Raw genomic sequence first — 17394 nt, forward strand, 5'->3', positions numbered from 1 at the left:
AGTTTTGAGGTCCGTCCCACACCCATCAGGCAAAATCACCATGGGCAATATTTCCACCCGGGTCAAACATTCGAAAGACCAAAATAGAGGAAATTTGCAATACTAAGGATAAATTCAGAACTTCCTAAATTATGTGACTAGCAAATTATGTATTATATCCCAGCAAACACACGACGTCGCAAAGACGTCTTTTTATAGTTGTTTTGGGGTCGCGACGTCGGTGACCAGAATCCGACGTTGTTCCAACGACTTTACACCAACCAAAGTCCGACGTCGCTATCCCGACGTTGTTCCAACGGCTTTACATCGACCAAAATCCGACGTCGCTAATTCCGACGTTGTTCCAACGGCTTTACAGCGACCAAAATCCGACATCGCTATTCCGACGTTGTAAAAACGTTGGAACAAAATATTTCAAGCTGCAAAAATAATTTCATTGCGTGAATACTTTATTGCATTTTTGTCGTTTAGCGCTATTCGTCATGTCGTGAGGTTAGTAACATTAACCATCTAACATTAACTCGAAAGAGTTCCGTCCCATGATTTCCGACATGTGTTCGAAATTGACCAATCAAAACAGGTCTAGCTCACGTGCCTTTTTGCGCTCGTTCATGTTGTTGATCGGAGTTTGGAAAATTCGTGGAAGTATTTAAAAAGCGCCCTGTACGGATTATATGTCAAATCATGGCTTCTCCACCTGTAAGTATGTCGTTAGTTTTTACAGCAGTTATTTTTTGTCATGACCTTTTTTAAAACTGTTGAAGTTATAGCTATAACTTATATTGTCATATATTTTCGCGGTAGGCCTATTACCGGTAATTTGTATGTTATTGTTGTGCTGCATGAGGATAAATTAATAATTATGCATTTTAGGCTAGAAATGGACTTACTTAAAATATCTTGCATGCGATGAAGATCAGACTGTCAACATTTTGCAGTCTTTTACTGTTTACAGTGCAAAAAATAGAAGTTGAACTTTCCATAAATCATAAAGGTTTTGACAAAGGGTTTTTAGTTTATAAATTCACGTATGCTTAGTGTTTAACAGTTACATGCCATTTGTATGTTGATATCTGTCACCAAACAGCATTACTTCTTGGAAGCGGCTAGGGGTGTGGTAGTCAAACTAATTTTATGCGGGTCATGATATAGGACTAGACTAGATGGTGTTTGTAAACAAATCCGTTGTAGTTTCTATTTTTAGAACTGATAAGACAGTGAGTGGCTAGACGTCCATGTTTTTTTTTTTGTAAACAGTGATGTTTTTCTAACTGCATCAATATTCTTAAAACACAGATTCTATCAATATTTTTTTTTATCAATTCTGATCAAAATTCTATCAAGCCACCAAAAGTCTGTATATGAAAAAAGTCCCTGCCCATCCCCCCTTCTGCATAATAACGTGCAATGCATTCACATGCCATCCACCATACAGCAAGAAAATTTAACAGAAGTGCCAGTGTGAACAGGTTGTTCCATTATCTAAAGGCAACAGAAAAATAGCCGGAACTATGCTTACTTGTCGCTGTCACCATACTGACTAACATAAAATCAACAGTTTTAACATTTTGTTTGTAGTCAAAGCCATTGCGTGACGTTACATGTTTTAGAGATTTCCTGAAAGAAATCGTGCCAAATAAGTTTAGACATGTTGAGACAGCGACAGTCAAGTTATCACTTTGTCCCGAAACATCCTGTTACGTTGTATTTGGACATCTCCATATAATATAATTTATTATACTGCTTCACATTCGTTTGATGCCTGATGATTCTCTTCAGAAGTAACATAATAGTCCAACTAATTTGATGCGATCCTAGGAAATGTTGGGATAATTCTTTTCATATGGGCAGTATCCCCACTTGGGTCAAACACTCGAAAGACCAAAATAGTTGAAGCAATTTCCGATGAAATTTTCATCGCTGCCAACGCTTTACATGCTATAGGTTTAAATGCCGATTATTTTCAAACAGTCATAAATTCAAATAAACTTACATGTATTGAAAGGGGATTCAATTTCTCAATGATTTATGCCAAAATTATCAAATAATATCCAAAATTACTTATTTTCTGGTGATTTAAATGTATGTATGTACTGTAGTACACGATTAAAGTTTACCGTGTCTCTACATGCAGATATGCGAAAACGCAAAACCAATAACTTTACATGACTGTGTACTGTGATTTATATTCCATTATTTTGGTCCTTCAAAGTTTTGACGTTTAGATTGCCCGTCACAAATATAAAACAATCTGAACGGCGAATTATTTTGACTAGTAACATATATGCCTCGTGCAGAAAACCTAGGATCTGTTTTACAAAGACTTTGGTATGTCTGAGTTTAGTCAGGCATAAGTTTTCATTAACCTTTACCCTGCTAAGTTTCTAAAATGAACTGATCCATAGTTCAGTTTGGACAGTACCATCTATTTTTCGAAGGGGTGTTCACTGAAAATTTACTGACTGAATAGCGAACAGTGCAGACCATGATCTGCCTGCACAGATGTGCAGGCTGATCTTGGTCTGCACTGGTCGCAAAGGCAGAATCACTTGTTGCTAGTAGGCTAAAGGTTAACTGTAAACTAGTTGTGAAACTGATTCAAGGTTGTTTACATCTAAAATGCAAGACAGTAAATTCTCAAAATTTATTTTATGCATGGGTGTACTACTGTTGTGTGTGCTTAAAATGTAGATTATTACAAAGTAGCTCTAATTTGAAATTTTTTGCTGTTGACAGGTTTCCATGTTGTCTGCTGTTGGAAGAACATCTATGAGGGACTGTGAATAGAATCTTTATCTTCTGCTTATATACAACACTTACTCATGGGCCAGTGGCACAATTTCTAGCTGTACAAGGATATCATGGTGTTTGATAAGTAAGTAATATTGGAATAAAGTTTCCATAAATTTATTACCTGTTTTTTACTTCCTCTTGAATAAAATATGCGTGAACTTAACTGAAACTGAATCGTGTTTCACAAGCATTTTTGTGCATGTTTTAAATTTAGAAGAATACTTTAAGAGAATGAAAAATAATAATTATGCAAGAGTTGTATTTGTCTTGTGTCAAGTTTTTGTTGAACCCACTTAGGGTGAGCTCGATATAGTCGCCACTTTCGATGTATGTGCTTGTGTCTGTCTGATTTTGTCCGGACCATAACTTATACATGCATGAACAATCTTGTTTATATTTGGCATGAATGTTTACCTAAGTGAGAAGGTGTGCCATGCGTTAACCCCATGTTCCTGTCTCAAAGGTCAAGGTCACAGTTAAGAGGCCTACGGTCATACTGAAGTTTGTCCAGAGCAATTCTTCTTCATGCATGGTGGGATTTTGATGTAACTTGGCATGAATGTTTACCATTATGAGACGGAGTGTCGTGCGCAAGAACCAGGTCCCTAGGTCCAAGGTCCACTTGACAGCTGGCGGGCTCAACACTCTGCTCCTTGGCATACTTGTCTTAATGATTTAATTTTTAGTGATATAGATTCAAATTGTACCTTTTTTATTAACTTTTTATCACCAAATTCATTCTGTTTCACAGGTTGATGACAATGAAACTAATGACCATGTTAACATCAGAGGAAAAGCAAACTGGGAGAAGAAAGGACAACATTGTTTTCGATCTTGAAGGGTAAATATTTAAGAAATGATATTTGATCATACTTACGTGAGAATGGTGTTAGTAAGAATAGAAATTCTAGCATTTGAATGAACCCGTCCAATGTATTCAGGGCTCCAGAAATTTTGAAAACTCAGTATGTCCGAAATGAATTCACGACATCGGTGCTATCCCACCCACTGTATTACCGTATAAACTTTGTGATAAAGTAAAGAAATTAGTATGTCATGCATTAAAAATGATACACCGTCACCTTACCATACATTTAACTTTAAATATAATTCTAATATGTGTGATCATCTTCTAGTTTTTAACAAAACGTTTAAGTTTACATGTGTGTTAAAATGTATATTTTCAGCCTGCGTAGACATAGGACCAGGAAAGGGAGCTAGGAGTGGGAGAAGTGCCTGTGACTGATATATGCACTATCAGATAGAAATCCAGTTCAAAAGGAAATCTGAAATAGTGAAATAGCAGAAATCATGACTTACATACTGTGTAATCTGCTCTAAAACACAAACATTTGAATTTAAAATGTGTTAAATGCAAAACAGTTCTACTTACAAAATGAATCTTTCAGTAAATTCTAAATGCAGCTGAAAAGTGATATACATGAAATGTGTGAAAACAGTGCAAGTTAAGTTTGATTTTTTGTTGTATACAAAACTGAAGAACTTGTATCCAATTCATTTTCTGGATGCACAGTGTTATTGGAATTTTTTTCAGATAATTTAAAATTCTACAAGGTGAAGAAATTTCAAATAGTATCTCAAGAAAAAAAGTTTGCACAATGAATTGTTTTTCAAAAATTTGCAGTTGTTTGTTCATTGTTTTGCCAGTCCATTACACTTAAACTTTACTTTATTTATTCTTATTATTTTTGTGAATGGATTAGATTACTCATTCACAAGGCAAAATCAAGAATTTGTTGGTTAAGGTCAATGTTGTCTCAAGCTAAGTGATGGGCAGACTTTATCAATTTGTAGTGATTTTGAGAATAATTAAAATAATTTGTCACATAAATCAATATTAAATGACCTGGCTGAAAGTTATATAAGAAAAAAAATGTATTTTGTTCAGATTGTTCTACATAGAACTTTTTTGCAAGATTTTTTATTAAAATCATTTTCGGAAACTGCATAAAAGATGCCGCCATTGGACCTTTATAACTTTACTATTTGAACTATAAGAATAGCTATCCTAGTTCCTACTCGATACGGCATCAGCTTTGCGTCACACCTTGGTTAAGTTTTTGGTACCAGTTTACATTTTGACAAAACCTTTGGGGATAAAGGTTTGAAACTTTCAACACTTGTTATCATCACCATATCCAATTTTAGGCAAGGGCACATAACTCTATCAAGGACTTTTGCTGAATTAGGGTACCTTTTATTTCCTACTAGTTCATATTTTGTGTAAACTGTTTGACATATGACATTGAAACTTTTATCACTTGATTATTATTATGCCATAGTCTGTATCTGTAGATAAGAGTACATAACTCTTACAAGTATTTTGGCTAAATTATGACTCTTTTTGGACTTGGAAATTGGTACAATTTCTTACCAGTCCATGTTTTGTGAAAACTGTTTGATGTGTGGCTTTGAAACTTTGAACACTTGTTTATTATATGATCGCCATCTGTAAGTAAGTGTTCATAACTCTGTCAACTATTTTGGCTGAATTATGGCCTTTTTGTACTTAGAAATTGGTTCAGTTTGCGTACAAGTACGTGTTTGTCAAAACTATTTGACATATGGCTTTGAAACTTTGAACACTTACTTACTTACTATCATGATTTCCATCTGTAGGCAAGAGCAGATAACTCTGTCAACGAGTTTGGATAAATTATGGTCTTTTTTGGAGTTGGAAATTGGTTCAGTCAAACTTATTAGAATGATTAAGCAAGATATTCCATTAAATAACAACAAATCTTGTGCAGAATGTAGTATACTAAATTTGAAATATTGCAGAAAATTAACATTCCTGTTGCATTTTTACCAATATCTAAATTTTATTCTCAACCGTTTTAGATCACATTTCTGTGTCAAATACACATTCTCTGCTAAACTTTTTGAAAGGAAGATGTTGAAAAATTTCACCGAAACTGTGGGTGAGTAACTTTAAGGTTTTAGCTAGACTGTACAAACTATATGCAGAACTATCCTACTTGTTTTCTGTCAGCATCTATGATCAGATTTCACAGACCGAAGTGTGGTATCGAACCAGTATTTTTTGAATTATTTAAAGGAATTTTAGGCAGTTTCACTCATTTATGGCTATTATTCAATGCTTTTTGTTCAAACATAAAGTAATTGTGTAGGGATAACGCATGTTTTTCGTGCTAGAACATCTCCAGAATCCCGAGGGATTGGTTGGTACCCAAGCCAGGTACCAATGATTCCCGAGGGATTCTGTAGATGTTATAACACGAAAATAACATGCGCTAACGCTATTCTGGCATAAAACGCAAAACCAAGTAAATGAATATATTGTCCCTCAACGTCATTAAATTCCCATGAAATGCGCGGTAAAGTTTGTTTTATCACATTCACGTCATTTCCTTTTGAATTATTCGTTTTGGGGCCGTAATACGTTTACGCTTTGCCACAGAACGCGCATAAATAAAAAGGTGTTACAACAGCATGTGAGGGCGAGAATCTCTCTGTTAATACACGTTTTCTCTCCTGTTAAGACACCCCCGAAAAGTGACAATAACAGCAGTTTTATGCTAGAATTCAAGATAATGTTTCTTCACTTAGTATCAAGTTTTAAAATAGTTAAACATGCTGCTTCTATGACAGCTCTTGTTTTTATATGCTATGACACTTTATTACATTCAAGCAAAATGGTTGCCCATTTCCACAAGTGTTTATCATTGTATTCATTGATGAAATATTTTGTTAAAAAGCTATTGAATAGTCGATTGACTGTTGCTGTCCCTGAACAGCTCTTTTTACAGATTACATGCATCAACAAAATTTATTTTTGATTGAATGGTATATGTACTTTTTAATAAAAACATTTCAGTTGAATCATATTTAGTATGTTTTCTTACTAGACCCAGTATGTTAAGATACGTCTTGTGACTATTCTATTATTCAGTACACTTTTGTTTAAAACCATAGACTGTTGGGGTTTTTTGTGCTTTTAGACGAAACAACATTGAGAAAAGATGTCATTCAAATGTAAAAAATACATCTTTCCAAAGTTGTTAAAAATATGTCGTTCCAACACTGCAGAAGACGTCAAAACACCTTTCACAATCAAAGAAAAAACTATGTCTTTCAAACGTTGTGAAAAAGACGTCTTTCCAAGGTGGCAAAAAAGACGTCAACGCACCTTTCATTATCAACCAAAAAACAACGTTTGTCCAACGTTGTGAAAAAGACGTCAACACACCTTTCATTATCAACCAAAAAACAACGTCTTTCCAACGTTGTGGACAAGACGTCTTTCCAACGTTGCAAAAAAGACGTCTTTCCAACGTTGTGACAAGACGTCAACGCACCTTTCATTATCAACCAAAAAACAACGTTGTTACAACGTCAGGAAAAGACGTCATAACAACGTTGTAACAACGTGGTGTGTTTGCTGGGATAGATGATAATAACTATTACTTTAATGTTATAATAATCATAATAATAATAATAATTATTATTATCATAATAATTATTATTATTATTACAGTGCTTTAGGGTATAGCGGATTTTAGGGTATAGAGGATAGATTGATAAATTTTATACTTAGACTTGAATTATTGTATAAATTTTCATATCATTCTTTTACTGGCATGCAAACAGACATTCTGACATACATTTTAAATATTTGCTTGTTGTGTTATTTTTCATATGTCAGCAAATGTAAAATAAAGCTATCCCCTATTGGAGAGATCGTGTTTGTATACAAATTCTATTTTTAGAACTGATAAGACAATGATCGGGTGGGCAGAAGCCGACCGTCCATGTTTTTTTGTAAACAGTGATGTTTTTCTAACGGTCTAAACTTTCTTAAAACACAAATTACATAAATAATTTTTTGATCAGTGGAAAGGTTATAAAACAAGCAATTTATTGATTACTTTTAATTGTTATTTCGAAATAAAATGGATTAATTATGAACGCTTAACTTACACTGTTTTTCTAAAGGTTGTGAAAATCACTACGCCGCTTTTAAAATTATATGTCATTTAAAACGGTTATTCATTGAAAAAAGATATTTGGATGCAAAAATATGAAGATTGTTAGTATTTCAAATCTTTTTGAATTTTGAAAATCCATAAATGAGCAAAAAAGTTATTAAAAATTAAAAATTCTGATTCAATACGCAAACGGTGTTAAAATCATTTGTTTTGCCAACCACCAGATAAACAGATGTTAACGCGTGACGTCACGGCGATCTCTCCTATAGACCAAATCAGTGTATATGTAAAGAACGTCAGTGAATGAAAAGTATTTGATAGAAATTTAAAAAGCTGAATGTTTTTGAAAAGAGAATACATTATTATTCTGATTTATATTAAAGAAATCTTGGAAAGTTTGTTAAGATGTGGATTTTAAACTAATAATGTAAAAAATGACCAAAGCTATCCTGTACACCCTAAATCAGCTCATATGTAAACAATATCGTGGAGAGAAAAAACACATGAATTTCTATGAAAAGCTGAATGTTTTAAGAAGAATAGATGTTTTTTGTCTGATATACTGAAAAAAAAACTAATATTTTTATTTCTTTGAATTGGAATGCAGGAAAAATTAGTTAGCTATCCGCTATACCCTAAAGCACTGTATTATTACTATATTACATATAGGATGATAAAAGATACAGTAATAATATTGAAAATAATAATGATAATAAAACACAAGTACTGGTTTCGAAGCAGTTTCCGTCATAAAATGAAGATTTTTAAAATATCTTTTTTCTTGAACGTTTCAGTTCCGTAAAATGCTCCCAAAGAGAACACCTTAGCTCTTCTGCTTTACAAAAACATGAATATCAATAGTGTCTAGCGCACGTGATAACACACAGAGGGGCTCCAAAAGGGGTGAATAAATTGAGCTGAATCGGTTGAATACAGAAGCAGTTTCCGTCATCAATTTTTGTTTTAATATTTATGTACATTTTTACAGTGAATACGACTAGAAAAGCACCATCCGTGTTTTTTTTAATCTTTCTGGTGAAATTAATTAATACAATTTTAAGAAATTTGAAGGTTCATGTGTTAAATTAGGCTTGTTGAAAATAGGAGGTAAAAAAAAGCAAAACCTGAGACTCGAACTCGCGATCTCATGCTTGTGAAGCCGATGTTCTACCGATGCACAAAAATGACTCATTTTTATCTTTATTATGTATTTTTGGTAAATCATCTGGTTTCGACTGCCAAAAGGAGGAACTTTCAACTTAATTGTGGATTACGGAGTTATTCTTTGCGCATGCGCATTGGTTGCACGTGAATTCCCCTATGTGCGGAATGTAAACAAAACAATTATGGAATGAACAATTCGAGTTTTCTTGGAAAGTTTTTACCCTTTGTTGATGAAATTTCACAGAGCTCTGGATTGCAGGGTAGCGTTATGGAAACAATCTCGACTTCATTGTGAAGAACGTCACGAAACGTAAAATAACGCGTTGACGGATACTACTAGCCGACGGAAACTGCTTCGAAACCAGTATAGTGAAAACTTCACGAGTTCTTTGTGCTGACAAAAAAAATTAATATAAAATTATTGCGTTCCATCTATACTCAATTTTCATTTTCAGTATATTGCCAAAAGTGACTTTTTTCATGTTTTGCTTTGTAACTTTGAAATGCACATACTGTTTTTAATTTTAGACAAATGTTATCTAAAGTATTCTGCCAGCTTTAGATGAGTGAAAGTCACATTTTTCTGAAATATCACAATTCTCCAGACAGAATTTGAAAAAAATAAAAACTTACATACTTCTTTATGAAAGTTTCTCATTATTTTATTATTGTGAAAATAAGTTTCTGATTATTTTATTATTGTGTTTGATCAACAATATTTTTCTTTACATAGAAATGCCAAATAAAATCTAGTATAACTTTAAATGTTATTAATTGTTCATTAATTTATAATAAATTACATTGTTTCACCTTCTCAGTAATTGATACACTTGAAAGGTAGACTGACTCTCCAATAAACAATGACCCTTGTTTATTGGAACCATACTGTGATGGTCATTAGCCCCCAACTGTGCTGGTGAAGACAGAAATCCCTTGGCCCACTGCCAAAATCTAGACCTTTAAGAAGGCAGTGGCTACAATTACTGTACCAGACTTGGGGTCAATGACTTTAAAATGTAATTAATTAAATTACAAATACATTGAGAAATGTCCAATTAAATTACAATTACCATTACATGAAATTTAGCAATGTAATTAATTAAATTACAATTACATTCTAAATTGTAATTAATTACATTCAATTACAATACCAAATGTGGTGTTTCTTACATGAACATCTTTACTTTGTACTACATATACATGATCATTCACCTGGCTGTAAACTGATTTCAGTTATTTCAAAATTGAATTTAAGCTCGAAGTAAAATGTGTGTTTGCAGGAGAACATCACTCAGTCTTCGATATTATTGCAAAAGGAGCTAAAAGTTAGCCCTAAATTTATAGTTAATACATTGTCAAGGAGAATTCAGTTAGAAGATGCATGTAAAGTCAGGTATTTCTCTGAGGTCTGAATTTCTCTGAAGTTTATGTGATCATGGTTCTGCAATATACATGTTTCAAATTTAACTGGTATAGTTCATGCAGTATTTAATCATTTACATTTTTAGCCCACCATCATCAGATGGTGGGCTATTCAAATCACTCTGCGTCCGTGGTCCGTCGTTCAGACTGGTTCAACAATTTTTGAGTGAGTTATGGCCCTTTATTTATTTTTATAATTTACACAGATTTATATAGGGAAAAACTTTGAAAATCTTCTTGTTCAAAACCACAGGGCCTAGGGCTTTGATATTTGGTATGAAGCATCATCTAGTGGTCCTCTACCTAGATTGTTCAAATTATTTCCCTGGGGTCAAATGTGGGACCACCCTGAGGGTCACATGGTTTACATAGACTTATATAGGGAAAAACTTTGAAAATCTTCTTGTCCAAACTACAAAGCCTAGGTCTTTGATATTTGTAATGTAGCATCATCTAGTGGTTTTCTACCGAGTTTGTTCAAATTATCCCCCTAGGGTCAAATATGGCCACATTGTTTATATAGACTTATATAGGGAAAAACTTTGAAAAACCTCTTGTCCAAAACCACAGGGCCTAGGGCTTTGATATTTTGTATGTGACATCATCTAGTGGTCCTCCACTAAGATTTTTGAAATTATCCCCCTAGGGTCAAATATGGCCCCACCCTGGGGGTCACATGGTTTACATAGACTTACATGTATATAGGGAAAAACTTTGAAAATCTTCCTGTTCAAACCACAAAGCCTAGGGCTTTGATATTTGTAATGTAGCATCATCAAGTGGTTCTCTACCAAGTTTATTAAAATTATTCCCCTAGGGTCAAATATGGCCCCGCCCCAGGGGTCACATGGTTCATATAGACTTATATAGGGAAAAACTTCTTTTTGTCGATAACCTACAACATTCAAATTTGGACCACATGTATAGTTTTGAGAAGCAAGATGAACCTTGATATGAGTTGACCTTGATCTTGACCTAGTGACCTACTTCCACATTTCTGTAGCTACAGCCTTCAAATTTGGACTGCATGCATAGGTTTGTGTCCCGAAACAAACTTTGACCTTGACATTGACCTAGTGACCTACTTTCACATTTTTAAAGGTACAGGCTTCAAATTTGGACCACATGCATAGTTTTGTGTTCCGAAATAAAATTTGACCTTGATTTTGACCTAGTGACCTACTTTCACATTTTTCAAGCTACAGCCTTCAAATTTGGACCGCATGCATAGTTTTGTGTACCGAAATGAACTTTGATCTTGAGATTGACCTAGTGACCTACTTTCACATTTCTGAAGCTACAGGCTTCAAATTTGGACCACATGTATATTTTTGTGTTCTGAATTGAAATTTGACATTGATTTTTACCTAGTACCTACTTTCACATTTCTCAAGCTACAGCCTCCAAATTTGAAGGACATGCATAGTTTTGTGTACCAAAATGAACTTTGACCTTGAAATTGATCTAGTGACCTACTTTAACATTTCTCAAGCTACAGCTTTCAAATTTGAAACACATGCATGGACCACATGCACAGTGTTCTGTACCGAAATGAAATTTGACCCTGATTTTGACTTTGAGCTAGTCTTGAAATTTGGAACATTCAAAAATGGCTCAATGGTGGGCGCCAAGATCACTCTGTGATCTCTTGTAAACATATATTTAAAGTTTTTATCCTACACACTACATGTTATCGGAAGGACCACATTGAAAATAAGTTGTAAAACATTCATGAGCCATCCTAGAATAACTATGTCACTAAAACTGTAGAATACTCATAATGTCTACAATATACAAAATAATAATTGTATTTTTTATCTTGTACGACAGTGGTGTCAAATGCTATGTAGTTTGTATCATTTTATACAACGAATTTTATCACAGATAAAAAATGATTAAACTAAATGCTAAGCATTTCAATTTTTGTTCCGATAAAAATGTAAATAATAATGATGCATATAACAGTATCAAATCATAATTTGATCATTTTCTTCAAAACATAGTGACAAACATCATCAAAGATTACCAGTTGGTTCTAATAAAACAATTATATCAGAACAAAGGAGCTATGTCCAAGGGATTAACACCTAATCATAATATTCTATTGTTATAAATTTTTCACAGCTATGAAATGCAAATTAGCATGTTAAAGTGAAGTGTTACTGGTAATAAACATATATATACTATTTGTTCAAGAAACTGGATTAGCATGTGCCATGTCTTCTTCTTCTTTATAATCTTCCCTCCAGTAATGGAGAACCGCTATATGCGTGTGCCTTATTTTAAATCCAGTTGAATAGAATATACGTTTCACAGCTCTTGACACTATTAATTCCATCACCATAGAACGGAAACAGGAATTTCTGATCACTATTTACGCTGTACAGTCTTAAATAAAAACCCTGATAGGAACATAAGCTTATGTACAGGACTGGTGCAGAAGGGAAGATAGTCCTTGACCCTTTTAATAACATTTACTGCAGTATTTTATAACATTTATTTTATAAGTTTCAGTAAGTTCATTCTTGCTGAATTCAGAGGAAAGTAATTGGAAAGTAATTGAAATGTAATTGTCAATTACACCCTAAAACTGCTCTGTAATTAATTAAATTACAATTACATGTAATTGATAAATGACCCAATTACAAATTACATTCAGTTACATAGGAAATGTAATTTAATTGCAATTAATTACAATTACATTTTTAATTACCCCAGGTCTGTACTGTACTGTAAATCCTAGCCTCCGATTCTAGGATTACGGAAGTTCCGTAGACAATCCTATGAGGATAGGCTAGGATTACGGAAGTATATAAGAGTAAAGAGGCATTATATATATGTAACAACATGCATTAACAAAGAGCTATAAAAATAAATAGATCGGCAACTTGAAAGGCATATAGAGCAAATCTCACCAAAATAACGTGACAACTGAATGAGATCTCGTTTTCCAGAAGTTATGCGTTCTCCATGCGCCATTTTGTATGCAAAAGAAGGACACAGTCAATAATTTATTATTCATTGCTAAATTAATTATCACCGTATGATCACTAGCTATTCTTGTATAGGATAGACAACGAGTGCCGTTGTCTACGGGATATATACAACGAGCAAAGCGAGTTGTATATATCCCGTAGACAACGGCACGAGTTGTCTATCCGACTTAGACCACGTGACATAAAAACTGCAATTATTGAAAACTCTCCCACGCGTTCTATAGAAATTAGGATTAACGTGTTTTTATAAGAGTAATATCATCTTTGTACCGTTAGCGCTTAATTGTCAGTAGGGCATATGAAAGAATGCAGGTTACTTGTATAAATTCAGTTTTACTCAAATACCGGATTTACTAAGATTTAACGTTCATTAACACTTTGAGTCATTTGCAATCACAAAATCAATGCTAAACAGTTAAATATGGATTTCTCAAAAATACTCAAAATTGGACTGCATGCTGAACAATTAGTTTTTGTGAGGAGTTTGCATGTTGGCGAAACACGATGACAGATACGTTGATTCGTTGATTCAAGAAGATAGCCAGGTTATTTATTTATTTATTTAGTTAGTTAGTTAGTTAGTTATTGTTTTTATTTGTTTACTTTGTCTATCAGGATATAGTTAGTGCATAGATGCTCGTAGGACTACGAATACCTTTTACTATATCGTGCCCTTCTTGTAAGAATGATGTAGTTGTTTTACTTTCTAACTGGGCCAAGTTGTTCGAAACTTTAACGGGTTGTAATTTAGTTTAGTTTAGTTTAGTTTATACTAATTTGTTTTAGCTCGATTTTGATGAAAGCTTTAACTGTTTAAGCTTATTGTAACCACTCTCGAGTCCGTTTCCTATGAAAACCAGTACTGGGGTCATATGAAAAGTCATGGTCGTGACCCCAATGATGCTCGAACCCACGACCACTGCATTAAGCTGTTAAACTAACCGCCTGTTAAATTTCTATTTATGATACTAGTCTTGGTGGGTGGGAAACACTAGTATGATGTTTTAATTTTACTGTAAAGATGGTTTAGTGTTTATAATCCTTAACAAGTGCATTTGATTTTCTAAGTTTTCTAAACTGTCGAAATCTACTGATAAAGTCAATCGACCGTTAACTCAATCGCCTGTTAAAGTTTCGAACAACTGGATCCAGTTGATTGCAAATGTAAGGATCGTGCTGACATGTCTTTTTTATAACAAGTGAACATAAAAAGTTACAACTTTTGGAAACGTTTCAGTGAATGTGTAAATTACGTTTTTACCCAGTTGGTTCTACACTACAAATATGTAGTTTATTGTAATTCATTTTTATTGATATCTAATAACATGGGGTCATTTTTACAATATTAATATTTAGACGTTGTCAACTGAATTTACCTCCAAGTCAGTCTTATTTTTTATCCCATTGATAACTGGTGAGAATATTGCAAGGTCATTTAACTCCGGCGTTAGCCTGTATTGTTAGATGGTAAATTGGCACGAAATTCACGCGTTTTTTGCCCAAGTTTCCCCCGATATATATACAACGCTACTGTTGTATATGAAATATAGACGGGTACAAGTCTGCTTTGCGATTGGCTATTTACGGATTATCGTGGTCTAATAGATGGTGAGAAATGTGTATTTTGTGTCTTAAGACTTTTTCACATTAAACTAATGTTGTTTTAGAAGCTAACATGTATTTTAAATGTTGTTTTAAAGCTACAAATTGTATGCTTCACTAAGATAACACTGATTCACGCTCTGACACGAGATCACGTGAGATTACAGCCAGTTGACATTCTGTGTATTTTATACTTATGTGGCATAAATGACATTGCAGTCAATGGACTCGATCTATTTATAACAAAATGATTGTATGAAAGGATGAACCATATTCTGTTTAATTAATTTATATTTAAGTGTTAGACTTTTGGCAAAATATTCATCAATACATCAGGTAAAAGTTCCACTTCTGTCATTCAAAGAACAGAAGTGGGAAATTTTAGCACTTTCTGGCATATAACTATTACCGTGAATTTCAACTTACAATCTAAAGAAGTTGTTAAAATTAAATTGATCTAAGGCAAAGAGAGCATTTCTATTTTACAATAGGTTAAACTAAATATGAAGCAGATATGGCAGAAATAAGCAACTTCATTGAAAATTAGTGAGAAAAATTGCAAAGATTAACCATAAAGACAAGTCACTTAGCTAAATTTATTCATTTCTGGGATCAGTGTGAAATAATAAGAAAGACACTGTAATTTTTGAAAATAATATTTCTAAATATCTAAGCACATTCAGCATGAATAATGAGAGAAAAAATGTAAAGCACTTTTCATGTTAAGTGTTAAAACAGGACATTCGCGGTAGTATGTACAACGTATCCCGGTAATTGGTATACAAAGTATACTTATTATTCCCCGCCGATGAAATCGGGAGGAGGGTATTGAAATGGCGTTGTCCGTCTGTCAGTCCGTCAGTCAGTCAGTCCGTCCATCCGCAGCCATTTCTCAGTAACTACTTGGTAGAATTTCATGAAACTTGAAATAAACATGAACCAACATACTGCGATGATGCCCGTCAAGTTTTTTTTTTGATTGGTCAATTTCCCTCAGAGTTATTGCCCTTGATTTAATAAAAAATGTCCGTCTGCAGCCATTTCTCAGTAACTAACAGGTAGAATTTCATCAAATTTGAAATAGACATGAACCAAGATACTGCGCTGATGCCCGTCAAGTTTTTTTTTGATAGGTCAATTTCCCTCAGAGTTATTGCCCTTGATTTAATGAAAAATGTCCGTCTGCAGCCATTTCTCAGTAACTAGCAGGTAGAATTTCATCAAACTTGAAACAGACATGAACCAAGATACTGCGACGATGATCCGATGCCTTTCAAGTTTTTTTTCGATTGGTCAATTTTCCATATAGTTATTGCCCTTTAATTGTTTAAAAATCCACAGATCTGTACATAACAAAGCAACCAATTGGAAGAATTTCATTAAACTTCTTTCATTCTTTTCCATGAACATTTATTATAAACATGTGATGTTGTGTACCTACACCTGGTCACCACCTTACCTTGGTCCCCCAACTCCCCCCCCCCAATTTTTTCATTTTTTTTTCATTTTTCGTTTTCTATCAATATTTATAATCAACATGTAAACTGTTGTATCCTCACCCACCCCCCACCCAAACAAACCATTCATTTTCTTTTAATTTGATTTTGACTAATGAAATTATTTGCTTCTTGGTAACATTTCTTAACTTTTTGCTGGATATATTTTTTTGCCGTTCCTCAACTCTGACCCTTTCGGCGGGGGATTCCAATTCATCGAATTTGCTTGTTTCACTTAAAATAGCGATTTTTCATACCTCGTATTATTTTGTGTTATCGATCCGCCATTTTGCATCTATTAATGCTTCCTTAATATTAAGCTACAAGTATATAGAAGAAAAGACCTTCTAAAATACACCCATAGTCTTTATGAATACGTATTTAACTGCCAATTAACGTAGATCATAATTATACATAAAACATATCACAGGCAACCACGTTTTTTAGCTCACCTGAGTAAGGCTGCTCAGGTGAGTTTTTCTGATCGCTCAGTGTCTGGCGTCTTGTCGTCTGTCTGGCGTCCGTCAACATTTAGCTTGTGTATGTGATAGAGGCTGTATTTTTGAACTGATCTTCATGAAATTTGGTCAGAATGATTACCTTGATGAAGTCTAGGCCAGATTTGAAAATGGGTCATCTAGGGTAAAAAACTAGGTCACTAGGTCAAATCAAGAGAAACCTTGTGTATGCTATAGAGGCTGTATTTTTCAATTGATCTTCATGAATTTTTGTCAGAATGATTACCTTGATAAAATCCAGGTTCGAAAATGGGTCAAATGGGGTCAAAAAGTAGGTCACTAGGTCAAATCAAAGAAAAACGTTTATGAGATAGAGGCTGTATTTTTCAATTGATCTTCATGAAATTGAGTCAAAATAATTGCCTTGATGAAATCTAGGTCAGATTTGAATGTGGGTCATCTGGGGTCAAAAAGTAGGTCATTAAGTCAAATC

General features: G+C 33.8%; 1 protein-coding gene and 1 long non-coding RNA gene across 3 annotated transcripts in view; both read left to right on the forward strand.

Annotated features, from left to right (window-relative positions):
• LOC123550411 (T-cell immunomodulatory protein-like) overlaps nucleotides 1-17394 on the forward strand; it is a 41979-nt gene that overhangs the window by 260 nt on the left and 24325 nt on the right. The gene's annotated exons all lie outside the window — the stretch shown is intronic.
• Nucleotides 595-6657, forward strand: LOC123548607 (uncharacterized). Of its 2 annotated transcripts, none has more exons than XR_008371433.1 (4): nucleotides 595-699; nucleotides 2737-2875; nucleotides 3545-3634; nucleotides 3981-6657. It is a non-coding gene; the product is annotated as an uncharacterized LOC123548607 (long non-coding RNA). The 2 variants fall into 2 exon arrangements; XR_008371434.1 differs by having other exon boundaries at nucleotides 685-703.

The sequence above is a fragment of the Mercenaria mercenaria genome, chromosome 6 (assembly GCF_021730395.1).
Source record: "Mercenaria mercenaria strain notata chromosome 6, MADL_Memer_1, whole genome shotgun sequence".
Classification (NCBI taxonomy): Eukaryota; Metazoa; Mollusca; class Bivalvia; order Venerida; family Veneridae; genus Mercenaria; species Mercenaria mercenaria.